Source organism: Sceloporus undulatus, chromosome 2 (genome assembly GCF_019175285.1).
Source record: "Sceloporus undulatus isolate JIND9_A2432 ecotype Alabama chromosome 2, SceUnd_v1.1, whole genome shotgun sequence".
Classification (NCBI taxonomy): domain Eukaryota; kingdom Metazoa; phylum Chordata; class Lepidosauria; order Squamata; family Phrynosomatidae; genus Sceloporus; species Sceloporus undulatus.
The window spans coordinates 3,088,426-3,096,279 of record NC_056523.1 but is presented as its reverse complement, the minus strand read 5'-3'; the positions used below and the strand labels follow the sequence as shown (position 1 = coordinate 3,096,279).

The 7,854-nt window shown below is 44.4% G+C and overlaps 1 pseudogene; it reads right to left on the bottom strand.

Moving 5' to 3' along the window:
• Positions 1-7,854, bottom strand: part of LOC121923056 — a 100,115-nt pseudogene that overhangs the window by 22,079 nt on the left and 70,182 nt on the right.

The following is a 7,854-nucleotide window of genomic DNA, read 5'->3' as shown; positions in this document are numbered from 1 at the left end:
GTCTCTGACCAGGGGAGTCTCTCCCTCCCTTCCTCCCAGGGGCTTATGGTGGGCCTGGGGGGGGGGGGTCTCCTCCTGCTCTCCAGAGGAATTGGAGGGCACCCAGTGAGCAAATCTCTTGTTGGGGGGACCAGGAGGAAAGTGCTCCCCTTTTCCCTTCTCCCTGGTGGGGTGGCCAAGGACCATTTTGGGGGCTGGCAGGAGACGAGGGGGGAGGAAACAGCCCCCTCTCCATCCAGCAAGGAAAGAGCTTCTGAGCTTTTAGTTGGTGGGGAGAGGTTAGAGCAGCGGTTCTCAACCTGTGTGTCACAAGCCCTTTGGGGGCTGAACGACCCTAAGACCATTGGATAACACATATCTTACATTATTTATGGCTGGGGGTAACTACAATATGGGGAACTAAGGCTGCAGCATTAGGAAGGTTGAGAACCACTGGGTTTGAGAGTATGGGATCCCTCACACTGGTCTGCAAAATGAGTGCCAGGCAGGGCACCCCAAGACCCCCTCCCCTTCCCTCACCCCAGGCAGAGGGACCCCCTCCCTCCCTACTTTTATTTCCCCAATCTGTCCCCACATCTTCCAACCTCCTTTTCCCTCCCCGCCTGATCTCTTTCTCTGGTTTGTATCCTTCCTTCAACATTTTTGAGTTGAGAGGGAGATGGGGGAGAGGCAGCCATCGGGTGCCCCACCTGCTATGGGGAGGACCAAGCCCTCTCCTGGGGCCGGAAGGAGAGAAGGGAAAGGGGCCCATGTCATGGCAAGCCCTTCTCTGCTGCACAAGGGATTCCCTGACCCTTTGGATGGATGCCTTGCCCCCTCTTTCCCACTTTCATTCTAGCTCTGGCAGAAAAGGTTCAGCCAAAGCAGGGAGATTCCTCTGGTGGAAGTGATGGGAGAGTCTTCTGGGTGAAGGATCTCCTTTCCTGTCAGTGGAGAGGGACCAGGTTTTTGAGGGGGGGAACTCTGGGCTTTTTGTGAGGTTCACTGAGCCAGTGATAGCTTCCAAAGCATCTTTTCCCTTAATTCAGACATAACACTTAATGGCATCTCCAGGGTCTGTCCGACTCCCTAAGTCTCAGGTTCTGGCCTGGAAACTCCTGGACTGCAAGGGGAGGAGGCCCAGCCTCAAAAGGGACTCCAAGGGCTATCCAGTCCAACCCCCTGCCATGCAGGAAGACAATCAAAGCACCGCTGACAGATGGACATCCAAAGGAGACTGCCAGCTCTAAAGCAGCGTATTCCACTGTTGAACAGCCCTTAGTGTCAGGAGGTTCTTCCTAATGTTTAAGTGGAATCTCTTTCCCTGTAGTTTGAATCTGTTGCTGAGTCTTATTTTATGGAGCTACAGAAAACAAACTTGCTCCATCTGCAGTGTGACACCCCTTCAAATATTTAAACAACAAATATATAACACTGAACACTAAAGTCAGGATCATCCAAGTTACTTTATTCCCCATCAGCATGTATGGATGTGAGAGCTGGATGATAAGGAAAGCATATGGGGGGAACATGAACTCATTCAAGATGTGGTGCTGGAGAAGAGTGCTAAGGATACCAAAAAGACAAACAAGGGAGAACAGATCAAGCCTGAACCCTGGACGTCTCCTTGGAACCCAGGATGACTAAATTGGGGCTGTCATATTTGGGCACACCATTATTATTGTTATACTTTATTTATATAGTGCTGTAGATTAACACAGGGCTGTACATACAAGCACCATGAGAAGTTATGACTCATTAGAAAAGCCAATGATGCTAGGGAAGGCAGAAGGCCATCGAAAGAGAGGAAAACAAACCACAGCCTGAGCCTGGAAGACCTGAGCAGAGCAGTTAAGAATGGGGATGTGCCATGAGTCAAAGTCAAATTGAAGGCAGTAATGACAAGACAGTTTAATATTCTTAATAATAATTTTGGTATATTACAAATGATAATAATAACTTCCTGCTTTACTCTTTTACTTGTACAGTGGGCCCTTGGTATCTGCTGAGTTTGGTTCCAGCCCCCCCCCCCCGTGGATAGCAAAATCCATGGATGCTCCAGTCCCATTAAATACAATGGCAGAGTAAAATGGTGTTCCTTATATAAAACAGCAAAATAAAGGCTTGCTTTTTGGAATTTTGGAAAGTACTTTTTTGGAAAGTACTTTTTTGAGTACTTTCAAACCATAGATGCTTGACTCCATGGATAAAAAAGATCTGTGGATACAGAGGGCTAATTGTATTTCTTTTTATTCTATAAGTTCCCTTCATTCTCTGACATTGAGGAAAAGGCAGAACATAAATAAAGTGATAAATTTTTTTAAATATTTACCTGAGAGATTAACAGGGAGCCCAGGTGGAGCAGTGGTTAAATGCCAGTATTGCAGCCATTCACAGCTACAAGGTTGTGAGTTTGATCCCAGGGACTCCAAGGTCCACTCAGCCTTGCATCCTTCCATGGGTTGCTAAAATGAGTAACCAGCTTGTTGGGAACAATTGTAAACCGCTTAGGGAGTGCTTGCACTAATAAGCGGTTTAGAAATGTACTTGCTACTTGCTGTTGCTAACAAACAAACTATTTAAATGTATAAGCCAAATATTTTGGCTTTTCCCTTCTAGTTGCTCAAAACAAAAGTCATACAGGTGGGAAATACTGTCTCATGAAATATTCTGTCTGTGTGTCTCCATATCTCCCTAAACCTGAAAAATTCTCCCAGAGTCTCCCACCTTGAGGGAAGCCCCCATTCCAGCCTCTTCCACCTTCTCTGAGGTAAAAATCAAAAAGAGAGCTGAAATCCCAGGCTGTCTGCACCTTCTAGGACTGGGTTGCCACTGTATCTCACATTCTCCCTAAAGGTTGTCCTATTAGTAGTAATATAAAGTTTTATTACTATTAAGAAAAGTTACAAAATTTGCTGTTTTGCAACCAAAATCCATATTTGTTGGGATTGAAGGAGTTGAAGACGCACACAAAAAATGTTATTATGAAACCATCGTCATCAGCGGTCAAGATCCATAAGGTACCTTCTGCCAGAATCATCCTTTCCCTCCCAGTTCCTACAATCCCCCCATCTTCCATGTGTCCTAAAATCCTGTTCCAGAGAGATTTTGACTGGGACTAGAATCTGGGAATTCTGGAGGACTGCAATCATTCAGTTGGTGGTGAATGTTGAATCTAGCCATTTTATCTTGGGCATTTTCTGTGCTTCACTATAAGAAATCTGAACTACAAAATCCCCTGCTACAGAGAAATCATCATAGCAAAGAATATAGCAGTGAACAAAGTGCGGTTGGTTGCATGTCTTGACAAACGGATCTTGAGCCATGGTGGGTTTTGAAACTCCTGAGTACAATGAAGCAAAATAGATAAATGCAGCTGTAAGAATTCTTGAAGCCCAATCCAGTCATGTCCCAACTGATCCAGGTCTGGGAGTCTGTTAAAGTGGAACAAAATGATGATTGAATCTTGTTAGTGTCAGAAAGTCTGCTCCCTATGACTGGATCATGGATGCCCTGTGCAGGGGGGCATATGCCCTCCTGGGTTAGGAAAGAGTATCATGTCCCTGTTCACAGCAAGAGGCCAGATTCTGTCTCTTGCTGTCAGAGGAAGTTGGAAGCCAGCCTCTGGATGTTTGGCTACTGTGGAATAAGAAGACAGTTAATTCTACATCCACCCACACTCCTGTGGGTATGGACATTTTTATACCCTGGAATACATTGGAAGTCTCGCTGAAGAGGGAAAGAAATAGCCCACATTAAGACATTCAACTGACTTTTTAAAAAATCTGGCTGGAAAGAGGTAACATTCCTTCAACATCTCTAGAAAATCTGTGAATTTCTGAGATCAGACAGTCCCTCCACCAACAGAGACTGTGTGTTTCACTCCCTCTGAGATGAAGAATTATGAGATGATGTATGCCCCCCCACCCCCAATGCCAGACAAGCCAGTTCTGGCATTTGTATAGCTTCTTTCCTGTGTGGACTCTCCTATGAATAATAAGGTGTGACGTCTCAGTAAAATAGTTTCCATGTTGCTGGCATTTGTATGGTTTCTCTCTTTTGTGGACTTTTTTTATGAGTCATAAGGGCTGATTTATCAGCAAAACATTTCCCATAGTGCTGGCAGTGGTATGGTTTCTCTCCTGTATTGACACTTCTTATGGGTCACAAGGGAAGACTTGTGAGAAAAACATCTCTCACACTGCTGGCATTTGAATGGTTTCTCTCCTGTATGGACTTTCTGATGTCTTACAAGGGCTGACTTTTCAGCAAAACGTTTCTCACACTGCTGACATTTATATCGTGTCTCTCCTGTGTGCACTCTCTGATGTCTTACAAGGGCCGAATTGTCAGCAAAACATTTTCCACACCGCTGGCATTTGTATGGTTTTTCTCCTGTGTGAATTCTTTGATGAGTCACAAGGGCTGACCTAGAAGCAAAACATTTCCCACACTGCTGGCATTCATATGGTTTCTCTCCTGTATGGACTCTGTCATGAGCTACAAAGGCTGACCTGGAAGAAAAACATTTCCCACACTCCTGGCATTTGTATGGTTTTTCTCCTGTGTGAACTCTCTGATGCTTCACAAGGGAAGACTTGTCAGCAAAACATTTCCCACACTCTTGGCATTCGTATGGTTTCTCTCCTGTGTGAACTCTGTGATGCTTCACAAGGGAAGACTTGTCAGCAAAACATTTCCCACACTCCTGGCATTCGTATGGTTTCTCTCCTGTGTGGACTTTCAGATGCTTCACAAGGAATGATGAGCAAGCAAAACATTTCCCACAGTGCTGGCATCTGTATGGTTTCTCTCCTGTGTGAACCCTCTGATGAATGACAAGGTCTGATCTGTAAGCAAAACATTTGCCACACTGCTGGCATTTATATGGTTTCTCTCCTGTGTGAACCCTCTGATGAGTGACAAGGTCTGACCTGTAAGCAAAGCATTTCCCACACTGCTGGCATTTGTGTGGTGTCTCTTCTGTGTGGACTCTCTGATGCTTCAAAAGGGCTGACTTGTGAGAGAAACATTTCTCACACTCCTGGCATTTGAATGGTGTCTCTCCTGTGTGGAGACTCTGATGTCTCACAAGGACTGACTTGTCAGCAAAGCATTTCTCACATTGCTGGCATCTGTATGGTCTCTCTCCTGTGTGGACTCTCTGATGTCTCACAAAGGCTGATTTGTCAGCAAAACATTTCCCACAGTGCTGGCATTTGTATGGTTTCTCTCCTGTATGGACTCTGTGATGAATGACAAGGGATGACCTGTAAGCAAAACCTTTCCCACATTCCTGGCATTTGTATGGTTTCTCTCCTGTGTGGACTCTCTGATGTTTCATAAGGGAAGACTTATCAGCAAAATATTTCTTACACTGCTGGCATTTATATGGTTTCTCTCCCATGTTGATTGTTGGAAGCGTCACAAGATCTCCTAAAGAGAAGCACAAGGACAGACAATGACTGACAAGGGTTTCTGTTTCCTCTTTCCATCCCTTCATAGATATTACCTCTTGACAGGCTTCATAGATATTTTTCTTTATTGCTAAATGGAACCTGTTAATATCTATAAAATCAAGGACCTGAGCCAATTTGCACCAGTTTACTCAAACCAGTTGTTAAATTTTGTCAGATTCACAGCTGCCTGACAAACGATGAGGCTCCAATAATAATAATAATAATAATAATAATAATAATAATAATAAACTTTATTTCTACCCCGCCCTTCCACAGATATGATCAAGGCGGCTTACAAAATTTAAAACATTACAATAGAAGATAAAAATTCAATATAAAAGTTAAAACATTACTACAAAAAACAAAAAACAGGAACAGGAAATCAATAAAATACACATGTAAGGGCAAAGAGAAGGAGAAATTAATTTACAACGGTCCGAGGTCGAAAGGGAAAAATAAGAGGCAGGAAAATAAACAATTTAACTATTATGGCCCTATTATGGACTTTCCCAGAGGTACCTTCTTGTCCACACAGAGCTAGAGCACCTTAGCTTTGCTGCTGCCTTCCTCTCCTCACTCCCACGTGCCTGATCAACTTCCATTTCTCCCTCGGTTCTCCAACTTTCCCATTGGCCCTCATGCCGATCTGCATTGCTTCAGCATTTCACTTTCAGCATCTCTTCCTTGCCATTCTATTTTACACATTCTCTCTATACCACACTCTGTCTCTGTCTCTCTCACACACAGAAATACACACAGACGCATTTGGTAAGAAAGGATAATAAACATACTAATCTACCAATGGGAAAGGCTGAAAAAGGGGGTTGGGAGTTGTACCCTAATTGTGGTGAGTCAGGCTCCAGAGAGGAGCTTTAAAAGAGCCTTAAGACATCTGTAAGACTGGGATAGGCAGTTGTTGGGTATTAGGAGGCCACACTGGACCCCCAAAGGACCCCAGAGGGCACCTTTTATTGTACCACCTAAATAATAATAATGATAATAATTAATAATTAATAATGTTTTACTCTTCAATATCCCCAATCATCTTTAAGGAGAAGTAGAGGCAGTTTTACTACTGTTGGGCCCTCTCTGAGTCACTGTAGGGCCAGGGGAACCCATTTTTTTCAAGAGGAAATTGGAAGCCTGTCCAGAGCTTAGAAAGGCTGAAAGAGGGGCCAAAAGCTCAGTGAACCTGCTCTGGGATGTGTTGAGGAACATTTCAGGCCAAAAAACATTACCGTATATTCCGGCATATAAGACGACTGGGCGTATAAGACGACCCCCAACTTTACAACTTAAAATAGAGTGTTTGGGATATACTCACCGTATAAGACCACCCCTCTCTTCCACGATAAGTCAGAAAGGAGCTGAAGGCACACAATAACAGTAGCAGCAGCGGCAGAGGAGAAAGAGGGGGAGGAGAAAAAAGGAGAAGGAGAAAGAAGAAAAGGAGGGGAAGAGGAGGGAGACTCCACTACACTCTGAGGAAGGAGTCTGTTCCACGTTTGAAATAACAGCATACACAACATTATTTCACCCGCCTCGACAACTCCTCCCGCCCTTCCTCTTGGTGCATCTACACTTTAGAATTAATGCAGTTTGACACCATTTTAAGAGCTGCTGCTCCATCCTATTGGAATCCTAGAATCTGTAGTTTTATAAGGTCTTTTGCCTTCTCTGCCCAAAGAATGCATGGAGGGGCACTGATCCAAACTACAAATCCCAGGGATTCTGTATGGATGGAGCCGTGGCAGTTCAAGTGGCTCCTATTGGAATCAAAGCCCAGGAAGCTTTGTGCCAAATAGAAACGTGTTAGGCTGCAACTTCACTGCAGAAATAATCCAGTTTGACACCCCTTTAACTGCCCTGGCTCAGTGCCAGGGAATCCTGGGAATCCTAGTTTTGTGAGACATTTAACTTTCTCTCCCAGAAAACTCTGGTGTGACAACAAATTAGTTCCCAGGATTTCATAGCACTGGGCCATGGCAGTTAAAACAGTACAAAACTGGATTGTATCTGGAGTGAAGATGCAGCCTGAGTTGGGTCCAAGACACACTTCAGAAATAATCCAGTTTGAGACTGCTTTAACTGCCCTGGCTCAGTGCTATGGAATCCTGGGAATTCTAGTTTTCTGAGATATTTAGCCTTCTCAGCAAACTTTGGTGTGACAACAAACTACAATTCCCAGGATTTCATAGCACTGGGCCATGGCAGTTAAAACGGTATGAAACTGGATTGTCTCTGGAGTGAAGATGCAGCCTTAGTTGGATCCAAGACACACTTCAGAAATAACTGCCCTGGCTCAGTGCTAGGGAACCCTGGGAAGTGTAGTTTTGTGAGACATTGAGCGTTCTCAGAAAGAGCTCTGGTGCTACAACAAACTACAATTCCCAGGATTCCCTAGCACTGAGCCAGG